We start from the raw sequence: 16,744 nt of genomic DNA, 5'->3' as shown, positions 1-16,744 counted from the left end.
GCAACTGCTTTAAATAAACCTCAGACGTCCCAATAGGACATATCCGTCACTGTATTTTCAACATAACACCACCGAACATGTTGATCCCTATGTATTCATTGAAGCATGTTTTCTTTATAGGTGGGAACGCCATAGTTTACATATCCTAGTTGACGTTGTTGGTGTGCCATTAGTATGTGTTCCACAGGTCGCCCATCTGTTCCGCAGTATGGTAGCGAGTGCTCCCCATTTTGTTGCTGGCAGATTGAGTGCTGTGTACGCCGGTGTTCGCACGGTCCAACTTTGTATGGGGAATGTCAACTGTAGTCCCTATGTGTATTTCCTGTGTTATGCCTTACTGCGGCTGTGTAATTCCACCGGGTTTGCAGTTATGGGTGCCATCTTGGTCGACGCTTGTCCATCCATGAGAATTGCCTACTGGACACTGGTATAGGGCTGTACACATTTCACACCTGCATTTAGCATTCTCCGTGGATGCTTTGCATTATTAGTGGGGAGTAAGGCAGGTGCTACGCCCACATCCCTCCCACGGGGCGGGACAACGGATTATCTGCCAAACGACACCGAGCCCTGTTTCTACATACCCAGGATCCCTTGGCTGCAACAGTCGACAGTACCCATTACACATCCTTCATGTGCGGGACTGGGATGTGGACGCACTTCTATGGACTCGAACTCTGGGGATTTCTGTGCATATGTGCTGCATTTCATGGACAGCTATCATCAACATTGAACACGCTTGCGGTGCATATGTCTAGCTGTGCCGTGGTCACGACTATCGGTTCTCGTGGTTGGACGATGAAGGCTGGCACGCATTCCGTACGGGAAAATTTTTGGGTCCTACAATGGACACCAATGTGCATATGTAAAGTGTAGAGCTTGTCGGACTGTGTCCATGTGGCCAGTGGTTTTGACTGCTGCTGTGTGTTCACCAATCGCGGATGTCTGCTTGACTACCCATAGTGTGTAGTGCTACGGAAACCATGTTTTCCAAAACCGGAACCAAATGGTGTACATCCAATGATGCAGGTTAACAACCGCTTTAATTAATCCCCAGAGGTCCCAGTAGGGAAGTATCGCCACTTTATTGTCGGAATGACACCTCCATACCAGGTAAATCACGGGCACTTTGGCCCGGTCTTACCGGCCATTTGCAAGTGTAATTAGCAGACACGTGTCAATACATGTATAATAATACATATTGTAATACCGACGTTAATCTATGTTATTTGGACAATGGCTTCTGCTATTGACATACGTTGCTGTGGGTGTTGCCGGTTACCATACACATGGCTTTCTCAAAGGCCGAATTCACAATTCTGAACACTACTGTGGTCTCCTTTAAGGACCCTGAGCCAGTGGTCAACAGTACTGCAGCCACTGCATCACTTACATATGCCGTCTACCGGTACCTACAGGACTGCATGGATCAGGCATTCCCTTACCCAACTGTGGTTCATTGTACCAATGCCAAGCATCCAGTGTGGTGTACCCCAGCCATACACAAGCTGTACAACGAGAGGAGGTGGCTACTACAAGGCAGAGCAGACACCTTGTGAGGTATGACACCCTTGCTCATTATATGTGTAGAGCTACAGGCTGTCATGACATGGTCCGGGCAGGTTCCACAGATATATCTCCATGGACCTGGCAGACAATCATACAGCCTTCATTTGCTATGCTGGACACCTGGGAGGTAACTCACACATATGCTCTGACTGGGTTCACAATGATGTGGAGTTTACTGAACATACACACATTGCCAACATACGGGCTGACAGGTTCGGTGAAGACATCTCCACCCCCCCCCACATGGAGAGATGTCTGTACCAGCGGTTTGTGGTCCCCGAATGTTCTGTGACGCACGGGTGGGACATGCTCTCTCCAGGGTAGTGAACATAGCATCCATGGGACCAGCTGGTGTCCCGACTGTGTACTCCGCGATCTCATTGAGGAATTAGACCCACAGTTAGGACAGCTGTTTATTCTTAGCCTCACCTCGGGTAACGCATGCCCAAGTTGTGTCGCACGGCGACTGTAGTCCCACTTCACAGGGCCAGTGCCTCCACTGACCCTGGTTATTACTGTCCCATTACCATGAGGAGACCTATCTGCAAAGACATGGGGAGGGATCATACTGCGGCTCGTAGATGACGACATAGGGGACCTGCATACTTTGCATCCAACCCGGTTTGGCTTGGTCAGGGGCGGTTCATGCATTTAAATCCTGGTTGACGTTTTAGGGACAGTCACCGAGGCCATTGATGGGGGTCTTGCAGTCCATACAGCCTACCTCGACCTGGCAAAGGCCTTCAACACAATACCCCCCCTCGGGTATCATTGATAAACCCATCGGCTTGGATGTGAACACGTACATCGCAGGATGGGTTGCAAACTGGCTAGGTGACATGACCCACGCGGTCATAGTTGCTGGCAGCATGTCGGACCTACTGCCTGTCGCAGGCGGTGTCCCACGGGGCTCTGCCCTGGGTCCACTCTTTTTCTACATCTACATTTCCACAGTACAGGCACACACAGGGGTGTTATGGCTGACATTGTTTGTAGATGACTGCGAACCGGGTGCCATAGTGGGACGGACATCTGACACAGATATCCTTCAAAGGGGCCTCCCAGATATGTATATCTGCTGTCAGGGACATGGCCTACAGCTAAATGCCAGGTAATGCAAAGTCATACCCGTCGAGGAGAACGAGGTCACCCCTGTCCGGCATATGGGTGGCAGTCCACTGAGCACGGGGGTAATTACCAGGGATCTGGGGACCCAGGTTGTCGGTCACCATTCGTTCGACACACACGTTGCTATCGTGGTTCGGTAGAACTTCTACATTGCCCACCTGTTCGTGCAGGGATTCACATCTAGATCAGGGTAGGTCATTGTCTCCTTGTACTCATTACGTGTTACACCTATGATTGAGTACATTGCCCCATTCGGAGGGTATCTGACCCGACACCTACAGCAGCTGGGAAGGCCCCATAGGTTAATCGTCAGACAGATGCAGGGTGTCAGGGATTTGTGTTATGCTGCCCCACTGTTAGGACTCCTGCTCCATTCAGTCACATACCTCTTGTTCGGTGTTGACCTGTGCCTGACATACGAGGCCATGTCGACCCATATTTGATGACTATGCTTCACCTACTGGATCTACATCCCTCGGAACCACAAGGGCAGGTGGCGGGAACTTTGACACGGTCATTAATAGGATGTGTTGGAGTGACACATACGTCACCCAGACACTCACTATGCTGTGGATCTACATCACAGTACATGTGAGGCAGAGATCCTTGCTAGCCTTGTTCGAGGGGGATCTTGTCCGTTGGATATTGCAGATATACCCCAGGGATTACATCATTGTCACTGCTTGACAGAGGTACAGCAATATAATAGGCATTTTATCTCCGGACCGGAAGGTTGGCAAAGGAATCCTAACTATGGCCTAGGGTTATGGCTGACCTTGGGTAGATAGCCTACCCTGTACCTATGGACCTATGAACCTATGTTCATAGTTTGTCCCATTTACACTTGTCTATCCCCTATCCTCTTTCTCATGTGTATATTTCTGTGGCACGTGATTGACCTCTGTATTACCTGCAGGTATGCTGTCTACAGTGCACATACGTCACGGTTGATTACAGTGTATCTGTGTCCCTACCACTGTGATACTGAGGACTACCACACATCCTTCACAGCATTACATGCATATGTCCATTCTATTATTCTTTGGCCTATGGGGGTGTTAAGGCAACGGTTACACGTGTCCCTGTTTGTGCGCGCGTCATGGTGGTCTTTGACCAGCCTCCGTTCTATGTCGTGGGATGGACGGTAGTGTTGGTGTGTGTTTGGCATGTGTTTTCACTGCCGGTACATCTGTGGGAGGTGTGGTTGGCACATGTTCCTCTTTGCAGGGGCCCCATCCTGGAGTTTTGTGTCATGCATCTACACTTGGCACGTGCCATATGTCCTGTGCTATTCCCACAGTCGTGTATGCCTTCATGCATTACTACTGCGTGTTACTGGCTGTTTGTATGTGGTACACATGGCGATTGTGGTGGTTGGCTTGGCCTATTCCCATGCTATGACATACACATCTGTCAATTAAGTTGTTAAAATCAGACTGTAACACTCATTAGGCTTTTCAAAATGACAGTCAATAACACAGGAAGCTCAGTTTCAAAACGTTTTACTAGTGTACACCAGGAGGCAAATAACTATGCAGTACAAGTATAGAGTTTTGTCTGACTCTATACAGGAAGCAGCTTTGTTTATATTGTGTTTACAATCAGCTTTTGCCCACCTTAATGACGTGGTCAGTCACAGGGCATTTACATCACTATAGTCCACAATATTCTATTCATACGAAGGTGCTGAGGTAATGCTTATTAAAAGTTTTCCCATGAGAATAACACAGCCTTGCAAGGCACCTGGTCAATTACAATGTCCTTCTGTAAATGTTGCTCTTTCAAGGTTCCAAGCCTGTTCGGATACAATAGTCAGTTCATTTCTTAATACGTTCCTTTGTCTCTCTGGTGAGCAGCTGTACTCTATCTTCGATAGAGCTCACAAGGCCATCCTCCTCAGTGGAAGGAAGAAAGATATACATGTACATACATTTATTATTCTCTAACCCAGCAGATAATTAATGCTGAATGACATAAGCCTGCTGAACTGGTTACTGCCAGGGTCAGAGTTCAATCACACTGCAGCTAAGCTTCAGGCAATTACATGCAAGATCATTTCTACTGCCATATTGTAAAATAGAATAAAATGCATTATATACTATTTGCTTCTAAACTAGCACTTCATATATGTTTAGATATATATTTTTCTAACATTCTCCCTCCTTTTAATGCTTTTTATTCTATCCAGAAACATAAACAACATTATTTCATTCCCTAGCCTCTTCCTTTCTGGAACTTTTAACTAGGCAAGTCATTTGTTTTACATTTCAGAAAGAATTTCATTTGGTATTAACAGATTCAAATCCAGGTCTTGATACCTAGTCTCGGTTACAGATACGTCAACAAAGTCCCTAACTAATCCTTTCATACAGGGTATCCCGCAACAGACACATGCTCCCAATATGAGCAAAACAACACAAATGGCAATCAAGATATTCATTAGGATTGAACCCCATCCACAAAATGGATTCTGGAAAAAGTTTGTCAGTGGGTTTGGGCCTGGTTCCGCCATGGCTGATACCTGCTGTATTACCTCTAGGTGGTCGTTGATCTCGTGCTTATTATCTGGTATTTACGCACAGCATTCTTCTTTGATAAGCGCGTACCACCTCTCGCCAGGGTGCAGTCAAGAGCCATTCGATTTTGTAGCACAACAGTTCTCATTGCATTCAGTTCATCAGTCACAAGTTCGAGAGCGGAAAGGTCGCATTGCTCATTACTTCGAGAGGTTTTGACAACTTCCTCAGTTCCCAGATTGATTTGACTGCTCCATAGGCTGTGATTATTCCAGCCCAGGATATAACACTGTCACTCAAGTCCATATGAGTCAATTTTCCTTTATCTCTTACGGATGAATGATCTTTCCAACCAGCTTCGATTTTACCCACTGGATTAGTAGGTTTCTCGACTGAGTTCCCAGTTCTTCGAGCTATATCTCTTACATTTCGTATCTTACCCAGAGGCAATTCTGCAGTATGTCTTATGGCTGGAACCAGATAACCCAAAAAACAACTGCCGGACCAATTCTCAGGTAACCATTGATATGCTTTTTTCCCACAAACAAAATAACAATTTTCTACTTTAGTACTGATGCGGGTTAACTCTGAATGAAACATTTTCCTGTCTATAACAGACAACTGTTTATACAATTCAGGATTTTTCTGCACATCTTTCAACGTTGTTCTCATTAAGCTTACATACGACTCCTATATCGTGCTACAACTAGTACTCTCATCTTTGGCTTTTAGATAACATTTGTAAGACACAGTTATGTTACAATCACTCCAACCAACTTGGAGTGTATCATTTTTATAAAACAAACAATTCCTTTTTGTGTAACAGGTAAGTACAGTGCCACTTTGTCCTGTGATCTCACAGAACCTGTATCACAAAGTAGATTTTCACAGGTCTCATTTATCCCCAAGGGGACAGCAGACATCAAATGTCCTCCATATGCTGTAGGTATGGCAGTACAAACCCAGCAATTTGAAATGTTCATAGTCTCTACATACACACGCTTCATGGCTAGGTATGTGTTAAAGTTGGGATGCCAATCTGTGGCCAGTTCATCACGTTTCATCATTTATATCTGTGTAGTTATATGCAGGAAAGATCCCAGCAAAAGAAAAGTCACCACAAACATGGTTGATAGGTGTATGATCAGTAGGACAGTAAACCAATGTCTTTGGGGTTGCTTTGTATTTTTATACACTCTGGCCCTGGTCATTCTGTCTCTGTGGTATATCGGCTACGAAATGTTTCTAAAACTGAATATTCTTCACCGGTTTGCAATGGGTCAGGTGAACCCAGGACGACCTCTCCGCAACCTTTACTGCAGTGGGCGTTGCCAACAGTACCTGGTACGGACCTTCCCACGTTGGACTCGTCCAGTTATTTCTTTGGATAACTTTCAACCACACCCAGGATCCTGGAGTCAGCACTGCGTCCGGCTTCGTTTGTTCTTTATCTGAAAAAGAGTTTAACTGCAAAACAATCTTATTGGTTAACAATCCTTTCATATAACTGGCTAATGAGCCATCGACCTCCAGCTCTGCAGGCATGAGAGCTTTCCACTGTGGCACATAATATGCCCTTCCAAATACTACTTCAAAGGGGGTCAAACCCTTTACATTTGGAACTGTTCTCATGCTCAGCAATGCTAGAGGTAGACAGCAAATCCAATTCTTCTGAGCCTCACTCATCAACTTCCTCAACTTATTTTCAAAATCCCATTGTACCTCTCCACCAGTCCTGCTGACTGTGGGTGGTAAGCGCATTGATTCTTCATGGAAATCCCAAAGAATCTCCCAGGTTGCTGGATTGTCTGGTTCACAAACTGTGTTCCATTATCACTATAGATTCTTTCCGGTATGCCAGATCTAGGAATTATTTCTTTTACTAGGGCCTTTGCCGCTGTTGCTGCATCCGGATTCCTGGTTGGGAAAGCTTCTACCCATTTTGAAACATATCTATAATCACTAAACAGTATTTCTTCCCTTCACATTTATTCAGCTCTATAAAATCCATACAAATAGTATGGAACGGATATGGTGGTGTAGGGAAACCCCTCGCTTCGGTTGGAATGCTCCCTGTGCATGATGTTTACTGCAAATATGACACGCTGCACAAAATGTTTGTGTGTAGTTCGTAATTCCGTATGGTGGGAATATTCTGTTAACTTACTGTACCATCCCCCCTGTTGAGACATGGCTCTGCCCATGGCTCAACACAGCCGCATATCTAATTAAATTAGATGGTAATATTGGCTTTTTTCTCTTTGGAGATGTACAGTCCGTCTTCAAGGCTTGCTCCTCGTCTTACCCACTTCTGTTTTTCTGCTTTCGTAGTTAATGTTTGCATTGTTTTAAACATTTCTAAATCTAACATCTCTGAGGGTTGTAATTCCTCATTCAAAAAGAAAGTTTCTGAGTGTGAGGCTGCTTGTTTTGCAGCTGCATCAGCTCGTGCATTACCTTTCAAAATCTTATCCTGTTGCTTTGTATGAGCTGCACATTTACAAATAGCTACTTTAGTAGGTAACTGAATGGAATCTAATAAATTCAAGATTAATTGCATGATTAATCGGTTTACCAGTGGATGTTATCATTCCCTATTCTTCCACTGCTGCGCAAAACATGCACTGTAGAGAAAGCATACTGACTATCAGTATATATGTCCACACATCTGTTTTCCGCTAGAGTGCAAGCACGTGTTAAAGCTATCAATTCTGCTGCTTGAGCAGACAAGTTATGCTGCAGGGGTTGGGCTTCTACAATCTCAATATCAGTAACTACTGCATAACCTACTAGATTCTTTCCTGTAGGACCCTTTCTACATGATCCGTCCACATAAAATGTCACCTCTGCATCATCTAAGGGTATATCAGTAAGATCCTGTCTGGGTAAAGTTATTTGCTCCATTTCCTGTAGGCAACTGTGTGGTGTGCCATCCACAGGAGTCGGAAGTAACGTTGATGGATTTAATGTTGTACAACGTTCAATCACCATATGAGGTTGACTCAGGAGTATGGTCATACAAGACAGATGTCTAGCACGGGACAGGAATGCTATTTTCTCTTGCAGCTAAATTATCGCAACTGCATGAGGCACTCTCAAAGTGAGAGGGTGGAATAATACCATTGATGCTGAAGCCTGTACTGCCATAGCAGCTGCAACAACTGCCTGTACACAATGTGGCAATGACCGTGCCACTGGGTCCAACTGCGATGAGTAGTAAGCTATGGGGCGTGTCTTACTTCCATGCTGTTGCGTCAAGACTGACGTCATATATCCCTGCTTACAATCTACAGTCTGAAAACATCTCTTATGATAATTCGGGAGCCCTAAAACTGATGATGAAGCTATCAATCGTTTTAGTCTGCAGAAAGCTGTTTCTGCTACTGGAGTCCAATGTAGTATATCATGTGCTGCCATAGGTGTATTAAAGATTAAAGCAGCCAATACAGCCGATTCCAAAGCATAGTTTGGTATCCAGCTTTGACAAAAGTTAGTCGTCCCCAGGAAGGACATCATTTCCTTCTTGGTAGTTGGCTTGGGTGCTTGTAAAATTGCTGCCTTCCTATCTTCATCTAATGTTCTACCCTCCTTGGATACCACATATCCCAGGTACTTGACCTGTATTCTCCAAAGTTGCAATTTATGCTTGTTTACTTTATGTCCCTGTTCTGCTAAATATTTCGATAATGCTATTGTAGCTTCCCTACATTGCTGCTGGGTAGGGGCCGCAAGCAGGATGTCATCCACATAAAGTAGAACTTGACTGCCCCGGGTGGAGTAAACCCCGCTAGGTTGCCAGCCATCTCCTGTGCAAATATTGTTGGACTTTCACAGTATCCCTGCAGTAGCCGAGTATAGGTGTATCTGTTACCCTGAATGTAAAAGCAAACCAATACTGACTATCTGGATGTATAGGTATTGAAAAGAAAGCATTGCTTATATCTACCACGGTAAAATACTTCTGTTGCGGCTTCAAATCATTCAATATAGTGTGTGGGTCTGGCACCATCGGTGCCCTAGGTATTATTGCATGATTTACAGCTTGTAAATCCTGTACCATCCGCCATTCCCCATTTGCTTTTCTAACAGGAGATAGAGGGGTATTGCATGGTGAATCTAAAGATTCTACCAGTATCCCTTTCTTGAGTTGTGCCGCTATGATAGGCTTGATTCCCTGCTCTGCATCCTTCCTCAAAGGGTATTGTTTCTTTTGCGGTCTAAATGCTGACTTCGGTGTAATGGTTACTGGACGTGCTGTCCGAATAAGCCCTACATCTGATTTCCCTGTTGACCAAAGAGTGCTTGGTATGTCACACAAGGCTCTCTCTTCTTCTTTTAACAGGAACACCAATCAGCTGTCCTCACTCTGCTGTAAGTGTACAGCTGGACGTGCTTGCGTTAGCCAATTTAAGTTTTGCTTCTGTATTCCCTGTTCTGACAATTCTAAGTCGATTTGCCTTTCCCATCTTGTCACTTTTTCACCCAGGTCCACCCATCTGACATTTTTATGTTTGGTTACACTGACATGCGGTGGCCTGTTGGACTTATATAATCCCATGAATTCCTGAGGTAATGAACAACTCAGCACACTATTACCCTCAGTATCCCAGTACAAGGTTCGTAACACTAGTCTATTGGCAGGATGTCTGCACAATGTTTGCTCATATTCCTTATCAGGCCCTGGTGTGCTACAATAGTACAGAGTACAATGTAACAAATGCTGCTGATCAATGTGAAGGGAGCGTACCTTACTGATGGCTACGTTCATCAGTTCCTCGGTTACTGCCCCTGGACCAGTCGTGACGAGGTCCTGGCTGTACCAATAATAGGATTCACCCTCCGATCGCACCACAAAAGTATCCATTTGCCTTTGTGCCTCCATACCCTTCTTGGTAGGAACTACTGCTATGCCAAAGAGCTGCATAAGGTCTCTCCCCAGTAAATTTACTGGACATTTTGCAGAAAGTACTATTTTACTTCTCTGGGTCATACCTGAAACAGGGTCAGTTATTGCTATATCATGGGAAAGTGGTTCCCTGTATAGCTGCCCGTTTGCTGCTTTCACTAATATGTAGTCAGGTGATTCTGAGTGCTCGGTAACTTTGAAGGGTGTATCAAAGTTCGTGATGCTCCTGAATCACACAGAAATCTCACTTCCTTCCCTCCACCAGAAGTGTAACTTCCGGTTTTGTGTCCGCCAAATAGAGCTCCAAGCTCAACAAGGCTAATTCTAAAACTTTGTTTTCCTCATTTTCTACATCTGTTTGCACTTCCTTTATTCCTTCTACTGCGTTTACATTTTCTCCCTGCCCATTAGTCTCTCCTGATGACTGTTGAACGTTATGACTGTCATATAGTCAATCCTCATCACTCCTATCCTTCCCTTCCGTAGACGTTTTTTTATTCAACCTGCAATCCCTTGCTAAATGTCCCCTCTTCCCGCAGTTAAAGCACTCACCTTTTCTCTTTCTTTCCTCAAACACCTCCGAGTCTCTGTCAGAGCGTTTATTGCCCTGAGTGTTTCTCTTACCCTTTTTACCTGACTGTACTACAAAGACTTCTGCTCCGTCTTCAGCTGTGAAGACCTGCATCTTCTTTTTCTTCTTACTGTTAAGATGTCTTTCAGCATGCCTAGCATACTCCAGTAAGGCTTGTAGCCTACTCGTTCGGTGATCTATCATATGCTTTGTAATAAAGCTACTGATAGGGGCAATGCAACCTTTCAAATATGCATTTTTCAACTGTTGTTCATATGAACTATCATTTTTCTGATTTGCAGGAATAGGCATACCACTATGGTTATTGAAACATTCTAATAATCTACCATAGTATCCATCTACAGTTTCATTATCTTGTTGTATGCACTGATTAATACAGGTCCAATCTGCTCTAGGTTTCCATTTTTCAGTAATTCGGTCCGTAAGACCCTTCAACGTGGTGTCTAATTCTGCGTCACTATGTGGGAGTGGTTTAAGTTGCACGTCACGAGCATTCCAGACGCCACAAACCATGTGCCAGTCTGGACCTATAATTTGTCTAATCACCTTCTCTACTTCTTCCCCATTTAAGTGGTAACTCATTCGCATACCTTGTAAATGTTGTATAAACTTTTCATGATTACTTTGTGGATGGGGAATTCCCTCTGTAACTTTCCGGATATCTTCCGGTGTCCACGGTCTATACACTAGGAGAGTTGGGTCCTGGCCTTCCTGTCCTGCCTGAGGGTTCGGTACTTCAATTAATTGACAGATTTCCTCACTCTCTTCTAGTGACTCTCTTCTTAGTTGAGTGTCCCTAGGTGTTTTACGTGTTCGGGATCTAGTTTCAATAGCTTCTCTTACAAATGGTTGTTGTAATACCTCTGTTGCCACAGGATAACGTGGGGGGGGACCAGCCTGCCCTCCCGCTTCATATCCTGGATGAGGTATCGGAGGAGGTGGAGGGGCCGTTGCTACTACTGTATTATTATCTTCTTTGTCTAAGTATGATGCTTTCGCATTTTTAGTCTTCTGTTCCCTTCGGTTCACTTCCTCAATCCACCTATGTGCTTGAGGAATACCCAACTGTCGCTGTTTTTCGCCTGACCATCTGCGTCACATTTTAAGTGTTTCAAAAGTTTCACTAACGATATTTTGTCTAATATACCATCAAAGTCATATTTATTAACCCATTTTGCAAAATATCTCACATTATCTGCTCTCTGCAATTGCATATACTTCGCATCATCCGTCAAGGGCGGATCTCGCGATCTCTTAGTGCACTGATTTCCCATGTCTTCAAAAAGACTGTTACGTAACCCTTCTCTCGTACCACGTGGTATCTCCTTCCCTGTATCCACTGTAGTGTCTAGAATGACTGTTTACTCTGCTCTGTGTTCCCCTGATCTATGACCAAATGTAACAGTACTTCAATTCGTTCTCGACCTGCTATCACAAATCTTAACAACAACACAATGTAACCTGGTCCCTGATCTAAAACAGAGACAAAGAGGGAAACTCTCCTTACCTGAGCCTCCCGTTTATGACTGCACGTTTTCTTCTTGGGATCCAGTTTTCCGCTTTTCAGCCACAGATCAGAAAGTGGACAGCCTCTTTACACACAACAATTCAGTCGGAGGTCTTTTCACTCAAGAAGAACCATTTAGGCAACTTCTCCTGCGCAGATTTATTACCACCCATGCACTCTGACCTGTAGCTTACCAAGGGAATTCCGGCTAAGAAGGACCACAATGTCAAATAAGTTGTTAAAATCAGACTGTAGAAATCAGTAGGCTTTTCTAAATGACAGTCAATAACACAGGAAGCTCAGGTTCACAACGTTTTACTAGTGTACACCAGGAGGCAAGAATCTATACAGTACAAGTATAAGAGTTTTGTCTGACTCTATACAGGAAGCAATTTGTTTATATAGTGTTTACAATCAGCTTTTGCCCACCTTACTGACGTGGTCAGTCACAGGGCATTTCCATCACTATAGTCCGCAATATTCTATTCATACGAAGGTGCTGAGGTAATGCTTTTAAAATGTTTTCCCATGAGAATAACACAGCCTTGCAAGGCACCTGGTCAATTACAGTGTCCTTCTGTAAATGTTGCTCTTTCAAGGTTCCTGGCCTGTTCGAATACAATAGTCAGTTCATTTCTTAATACGTTCCTTTGTCTCTCTGGTAAGGAGTTGTACTCTATCTTCGATAGAGCTCACAAGGCCATCCTCCTCAGTGGAAGGAAGAAAGATATACATGTACATACATTTATTTTTCTCTAACCCAGCAGATAATTAATGCTGAAAGACATAAGCCTGCTGAACTGGTTACTGCCAGGGTCAGAGTTCAATCACACTGCAGCTAAGCTTCAGGCAATTACATGCAAGATCATTTCTACTGCCATATTGTAAAATAGAATAAAATGCATTATATACTATTTGCTTCTAAACTGGCACTTCATATGTGTTTATATATATATATTTTTCTAACAACATCCATCCGGGCATATGCATGTTATTCCGTCCTTTGCGTTGGCGTGGGTGTTTGGCCGTCCGGCAACGCTACTCTCAACATGTGATGTCCCACCTTCCCCTTCTGTGCCTGTGGCACCCTGTTAGGGCGTCCTGTTTGGTAGGCAGATGTTCCGCTATATGTGTTTGACATGTCTGCATAGCTAATCATCGGTACGGTGGTTGAACATCCCGCCTTGTCCAGATGTGTACAGTTATGTGCACCGTGGCGTGTGCATGCCTATGGGGTTTGGACGGGTCCATACCACATGCGGGATGTACACATTCTGCCGACACATTCACATGCAGCCATTTGCATATCTGTACCTGAGGTGGGTTGTTAACATGTGGGGTACATATTTGCCCGCGTGGCACTGCCTAAGACAATACTTCTTACCACATTTCAGGTATGCCCATTGTGTGTAGGTGTGTAGCTGCAAGGCTGCTAGCTGGGTTGGGTGCACGGTCGTACATGGGTGCGGTTACATGCTATGATGGGGCTATTGTGTATTACATTTGCATGCATGGGTTCTGCTTCTGGATATTACGCTTAGACATACGCCGTCCTGTGTATGCGACGAGCACGTTGCTGGGTGTGGTACATGTTGCTATGCACATGTTTGCCTGTGTTTAGGGTATCTTGTTTCCTTCTTGTTGTTATATCGACACGGCTACCCGGCTGTGTACTCTCACTACTGCTGGTGACCATTAGGGTTGCCACCTTTTCCAATGCCCAAAGTGGGACATCTTTTGTAGAAACATCGGATTTTGCAGGACAAAACATACCCACAGCAAGTAGAGATGAAAGAACTTCACTTTTTTGCCAAAATAAACGCTTATTCTTATAGCATTTGGGTTGCTTATTCTGTTTCTTATAACATGTATGTGTTTCAAATACAAAATAATTGTTTTATGCTACTATTAAGGTATATTGAGGAAATATTTTTGTCCTAAAATCTCAGGACATTTGCCATTTTTCGATTTTTTTGCGGGACACAACTGTCAAAAGAGGGACTGTCCCTAGCAAAGTGGGACAGTTGGTAACCCTGGTGACCATGCCCATGTCGCTACTTCTATGTCGGTGCGGCGCGCTGACATGCTGCGGTACACCTTCACTGGGTATGCCCACTGACAGTGCATTGCGGGACGGACACGGTATTACGCGTATCCTTTGTTCCTTGGACGGGTACACTTAGGGCTTCGTGGGTTGTGTTTGCTTCTCCGTTTTGTTGGGACGGGTACTATGTTGCATACTCTGCATGCGTTTCATTCTCCACGGGCCCTGGCTGGTGCGGTTACTATTACGGGCGGCCTGTGGAAGTCAGCACTTTAGGTTGCTCATCGCCTGCCGGCTTAGCCACGCCTCCGGACGCATCCTACTTGGGCTCGCTCACGTGCTCTACGCACGTGTCTGTGGTTGCGGCGCGCACTCATTACTATGCATATGGCGTTGCTACGCCGACTATTCACTGCACCGCCGGCGCAAGCCTTACACCGGCCTTGCGCCGAGCTTCATGAATCCCGGGGCGTGTTTATTTTGTGTGGAGGAAGAGAAAACAGATCATGTTTTTTGAAATGTAAAAGAGTGCTGAAACTCTGGAAAATGTTGTGTGAAGATTTTTTTTTGAAAATAGTAAGGATGCAAACAGTATAGATATAATATCCATACATAATCATATTCATAAAAGCAAGAAGACAAAATAAAGAATATGTGAGAAGGGTAGATACATTTATTTTATGCAATGTGAATTATTTGGAAGGAATGAATGGATGAAATTTGGTTTAATGGAAATGAATTGTAGCAGATATATTCTAAAAATTTGGATTATGGTTGCAGAAGAAGGAGTGGGTGTCAGTTATGGAAGAATAACAGTGAGGATGTTATAAGAAAAATGACAAATAGTAAAAAAATAGAAATGTCTACATATGTCCTTGTAAATATGCACATTTTGTAATTATGTAAATATATATTTTTTATTTTGTGTTAAATAAAAGGGTCTATATCACATCATCAAAAACACTTTTCAACAAACACCTATTCAATGACCCCAAAACAGTGAATGCTCCTTTCACTGAACCTACACATCATTGAAAAATTTCCCAGGGAAAATATTTAGCTAACATGCCAAGCAATACACACAGCACAGTATAGGAACCCACCAAAGTGGGGAACTATGCCCCCACACCTCTATATTAACCCCCATGGGGGGGCTGTGCCCCCCAACACACCCCCTACTTATATATACCAACTCCAAGACTGCACTACAGTGGGGAAAAGGGCAATCTCCAAATGTTGGACAGCTAACTTTTTGCCCTGATAAATACATTCACTCATGTGAATGTTTGATATAAAAGGTGTTCGTTGTTTTACAATTGATGAATATGTGTTTGCTGAATAGCGTTTTCAATGATGTGATATAGACCCAAATAAAGGACCCCTACTCTTTTCAATAGGTGCCATCAGATCTTTTACATCCACCTGAGCTTTCACCAACTCAAACAAATGTGGATTCAGTTTTACATCTTATCCGAAAGATGGCATACTCAGGAGTGCAGCACCATCCTTATGCTGCACTGCAGTGTCAACAATCAATCTACCTGGTGTGAGAACAGAACTCTTAGCCTTCTGCAATAAAGATGAGAGTGCTATTTGTTGTGCCCCTGACTCACTGCTAAATGTTTAGTGCTTTATTTATTTGGTATCATATTTTGGTTAAGTATTATACATGCAGTCTTTGTTAAATGTCTTATTGGTAGTGCTGTATTGCAGCTGTCCCAGATGGCATCACAGAAAAGAAGTTGAATGTAGCTGGACTACTGAAGGAAAGATGCTCCAAAAGACAACAAATATCTGCAGGGAAATGCCACAAGTAAGTATATGGAGTTAGTGCATGCACTCTTGTGTTGTAGCTGAGTCAGAATAGTGAAGTGGCTGCACTTGTGGGTGTATTTTCCTATGCTTTTAGTCTGTGCACAATGCCTGATTTGTTCATAGAATGAGTTGAAGAGTGACTTGTGTCTGTAGAGTTTGCAAGTCCTTCCTGTCTTTTTTGTGTGGTTTATCCATGTGCTTGTGTGGTAGCTGGGGACAATGTGGACATTGTGTATTTAGATTTCTTCACAATCATACCTCAGAAATGTATATAGAAGGTTAGTATAGCTTTTTTAGGGACAGTGTAAGCAGTAAGTGGAGGTAAATAGCAATACAGAATATTACCTGTATTTCATTGTGCTGGGGGTGGGAACCATCCCTCCCTCTGTTGTCAGAATTTTGCATTGTATTACTTCAAACAGTTCTTCATTTCATTACAGAGTAAGGGCTACTGCACCCACAAAATGCAGGTGGGTAAGATACACACATTGTGAGCTGTAAGTTTTTTTTTCCAGGACATATTAACATTAGTGATATTTGCATATTAATGGTAATATTTCAGGAATGGTAGCAGTGACAATAGAGATCAAGGTACATCTTTTCAGTGAAGAACCCAGAATGGGATGTTGCAGATCATTAATGTATCTCAGCAATCATCATTTAATCA

The sequence above is a fragment of the Protopterus annectens genome, chromosome 8.part0, assembly GCF_019279795.1.
Source record: "Protopterus annectens isolate FY-2018-M chromosome 8.part0, PAN1.0, whole genome shotgun sequence".
Taxonomy (NCBI): domain Eukaryota; kingdom Metazoa; phylum Chordata; order Ceratodontiformes; family Protopteridae; genus Protopterus; species Protopterus annectens.
The sequence above is the reverse complement of the archived record's forward strand: the minus strand, read 5'-3'. Positions refer to the sequence as shown.